Source organism: Echinops telfairi, unplaced genomic scaffold (assembly GCF_000313985.2).
Source record: "Echinops telfairi isolate 266 unplaced genomic scaffold, ASM31398v2 ScPeMD7_7469;HRSCAF=8507_1, whole genome shotgun sequence".
In the NCBI taxonomy this organism is placed as follows: domain Eukaryota; kingdom Metazoa; phylum Chordata; class Mammalia; order Afrosoricida; family Tenrecidae; genus Echinops; species Echinops telfairi.
The window spans coordinates 17,911,299-17,915,459 of NW_022111373.1; the positions used below are offsets into that span (position 1 = coordinate 17,911,299).

At 38.0% G+C, this 4,161-nt stretch overlaps 1 pseudogene; it reads right to left on the reverse strand.

The window, feature by feature from the left end:
* Positions 1-4,161, reverse strand: part of LOC101646514 — a 24,975-nt pseudogene that overhangs the window by 5,567 nt on the left and 15,247 nt on the right.

The following is a 4,161-nucleotide window of genomic DNA, read 5'->3' on the forward strand; positions in this document are numbered from 1 at the left end:
GCGAGTTCAAGTCTTGCTTCAGGAAATTTGGCAGGATCTGCCAGATAACCACGATTTCTTGCATCGGTATAATATGTTACCAGTGTTTCAGGTGGAAGCATTCGTTTTGGAATGGGCTGTCCACGCAGAAAGAATGGGACAGGTTTGCACAAAATTTCCAGACTCCTGGGATCATAGAAGGCTGTAGTAACAACACCACCATTTTTTTCAATTGCAGCAATGGCAAGTTCTGAAGCCAACTGCACTTCAATATTCACTTTGGCCGTGAAGTTATCAGCACCCTCCTCTACCAGCTGGACACTAAAAATCCCTTTTAAGTGGTTGGATGGTCACACCTCTTCCATTGACAAGCTGGGTTAAATCAATAGGTTGAGTAGGATAAATTCGACCCAAGTCAATAAGATACTGCAGTCTATTAAGACTCAAGGGCTGTTACTGGTGTCTGAAGCTGTGTCCTTCATTAAACCTGTATTTCGGAGTCTGGATGTAAAATGGAGTCTGACCTCCCTCAAAGCCCAGCCGAGGGCGAGTTCCTCTCTGCCAGTGTACATCATCTGGTCTAGCCAGTTTTGTAAGGTAGAATTGGGATCATGATAGTGGAGGACGGGTGGGGGGAGGAAGCATTTCGGAACTAGAGGAAAGTTGTATGTTTCATGTTGCTACACTGCACCCTGACTGGCTCGTCTTTTCCCCGCAACCTGTAAGGGGACATCTAGTTGCCTACAGATGGGCTTTGAGTCTGCACTCTGCACCCCCCTCATTCACAATGATATGATTTTAAGAGTGACTGAAAGTCATAGTTGCAAGGGTTCCACCAGTCTCTATCCAATCAGGAAGTCTGTTCTTTTTTATGAGTTTGAGTTTTGTTCCCCCTTCCCCACTCTATCCAAGGCCTTCTAATATGGTTCTTTTCAGAGCACTCGCTAGTAGTGGGGCACAGTCTAGTTCTTCTGGTCTCAAGTCATGAAGACTGATGTTTGAGTGGTCCATTAATCCGCTGCACCAATTCTTTCCATACGTCTTCAATTTTCTTCACTCTTCTTTGCTTGGAAAGCCCTGGGGGCATATTGGTTCTGTGTTGGGACCCTAGTCACAAGATCAACAGGTTGAAACCACCAGCTGCTTTGCAGGAGATAGATGGGGCTTTCTAGTCCCATAAAGAGTTATATTCTCTGAAAACTCTCAAGGATAATACTAACCTGCCCTATAGGATTGACAAAATTGATTTGATGGCAGCAAGTTTGTTTTTTGGATTTCTTCTTTCCCTTTCACAAGAAATGAGACATAGTTACATTCTTAGATGGGTGCTCAGGAGCTTCTAGGACCCCAGTCACTACTCACCAAAGTGGGATGTAGACCATTGTCTTTGTGTACCATATTAACTGACCTTAGTGTTCCCCAAGACAGAATCCTGAGATCCCATGTCCTGTGGCTCATTCCCTCAAAGTATTTTTTGTGTCTAAGACATTTTCCTAACTGTGTCCCCTGATGGGCCATGACATTCATGGAGATATTGGCAACATCAAACTTATATAATTCCCCAAGGATTGCCCCATTCTCTCTCCCATTGCCTTTTAGGCAGCATATCTATTCAGCATTTATTTGATCACCATAATTTTAGGATTCTTTGTATGTGTATGTGTGTGTGTGTGTGTGTGTGTGTGTGCATGCTCTTATGAATTGAAAAAGCTCTCGATACTGTCAGTTACTGGTTTATGGAGACTCTTTTATGTTGTATGTTTTAATTTCTCACAGCCAATATTTATTTCTCTTATGATAGGAAATTAACATTGTTTTAAAATTTGCACACATTTTCAAAGCAAATTCATCTATATAAAATTTAATTATTTTCATCCTCAAAATATGTCAAGGTTTTAGTTTGTTCTTAGAAAATTGTCTTCTTTCAGGTGTTGGTAGCATCCCAGTAGTACTTCTTTTGAGTGGACTGTTTGGTTGATTGTTCGAATGCAATTCTCCCATAACTGGAGGTGGTTCATCATCTGATCTGGAATTATTTGTATATGTTTTTAAATTTTCTGTGTTTTATTAATACAGTATTATCTGTGGTTTTTACTCTTATTGTACTTCTTGTGTGTAAATTTATAACTGTTTTCTTTATAACTATAGTGCTTCCATCCTGGTACTGCTTGAATTAAGCAGGAGGGGACATTGTTAGAACCCGCATGCAGGGAACATGTTTGCTTTGGGAACAACAGTTAGACAGACCACATTTAGCTCCTCTCAGAAAAAAATAGCACTAGTAACATAAGCTAACCCAAGCAGAAAGCATATAACTAAGCATACTTTTATGGGGGAAAGAGGCATTTCCTATTACCTACCAACTGACTTTTATATTGGAAAATCATTGTAAATGGTTGATACACTCTGCTATCACCTGTAAGCCTCCAGAGAGGCTCTAGAAGAAAAGTCTGTAGCTCTTCTTCTAAGAAAACAGCCATTAAGGCTCTTTGGAGTAGAGACTGGAACACACCTACGGTCTCCGTAGATTGAATTTGACTTGACAATATACTTCATATCCATTTCATAAAAGCCTTCAATTTCTAATTGGCATTTTTTTCTATCCCTCAAGCTATGAAGACAAAATAACAGAGTTTAATTAGGCAATCCTTATAAAAATATTGCAAAACAAAACTGAATTTTCTTCTGACCTCTTAAGGTAACTGTTATGATCCTTAAATCTCAGGTATAGTTTGATCCTCTGAATAATTTAAAGCATCATTTCTCTTACATCTTTAGAAAAGGTATCTTATTTCTCAAACCAAGATTTTCTAGAGGAAAAGTATCATGGAAAATGCTTGTTTATAAAAAAGCAAACTTTTTCCAAGTAAAAACAATTTACAAAAATGTACTAAAGTAACTATGTTCTGTGTGTGTTGTATTGTGTTGTTTTCTAATATCTCAGGGCAAGAACTATTACTTTTCCTCACAGGATCCTACTTAGTCTTTCTTACCATGGTTTATAGAAGACAGTGTAGATGCTGACTAAGAAAAGACTCTTGTTTGTCAGCCATTCCTCCCAAGTCTCATCGTTCTTCGCAATTAAAACAAAAACAAACAAACAAAAACACTTGGATGTGACCACAAAATGAAGCAGCTGTCCAAAATCAATGCCCTACATTTTAAAAAGAAACTGTGAAAGAACGAAAACATTTCCCCAATGGATGCTGAATCTGGACCTCTTGTTATTATATTTATCAACTACAGGCTGTCGGAGAATTGCTCTATTTTAATTTTTAATCTCTGTGTACATTCAATCTTTTGAACTTAATAAGCGCTGCCATAGAGACTAAATTTAGAATGGTTCTCCCTTTTGTATGAAACAGAATTATTTGCTCAGATTTTGGGGTCTGACTCATTCAGTTGGTTATCATTTTAGTATGGTTAGCAATAGTTTTATCATTCATAATATTTTAATAGTAAATATTTTTGAATTTAGGGACTAAAGAGTATTAACATATTTTTCAAATAATATTATTTTTATTATGCTAGAAGCACTCATGAATCCATGTGAAGGCATTTGAAAAATAGCTATGAGCACAACTGACTGGCAGAGATCCATACTTGCGCCCATTCCAAAGAAAGGTGATCCAAAGTAAGGCAGAAATTACCACTAATACAGAATTCAAGTAAAATTTTCCTGGAAATCATTTGAAAATGTGTGTAGCAGCACATTGACAGGGAACTGCCAGAAATTTAGTCTGGATTCAGAAGAAAATGTGGAACGAGGGATATCAATGTTGATATCAGAAGGCTCTTGGCTAAAAGCAGAGACTACCAGAAAGAGAATTGCTTGTCATTTATTGACTATTCAAAGGAATTTGGCTGTGTGGATCATAACTAACTATGCATAACATTGAGAATAGGAATTCCAGAACACTTAATTGTGTGCATGAATAAACTGTGCAAAGATCAAAGGCTGTAGTTTGACCATAACAAGGGGAAGTGGCATGGTATAAAATCAGGAAAGTTGTGTATTAGGGTTATATTCTTTCACCATGCTTACTCAGTCTGGTTGCTGAGCAAAAAATCTAAGAAGCTGGACAATATGAAGAAGAATGTGGCATCAGGATTGGAGGTAGGTTTATCAACAGACAGTACCCTTTTCCCAGAGCAGACCCTTTGATAACGTGTTTTGGTAAA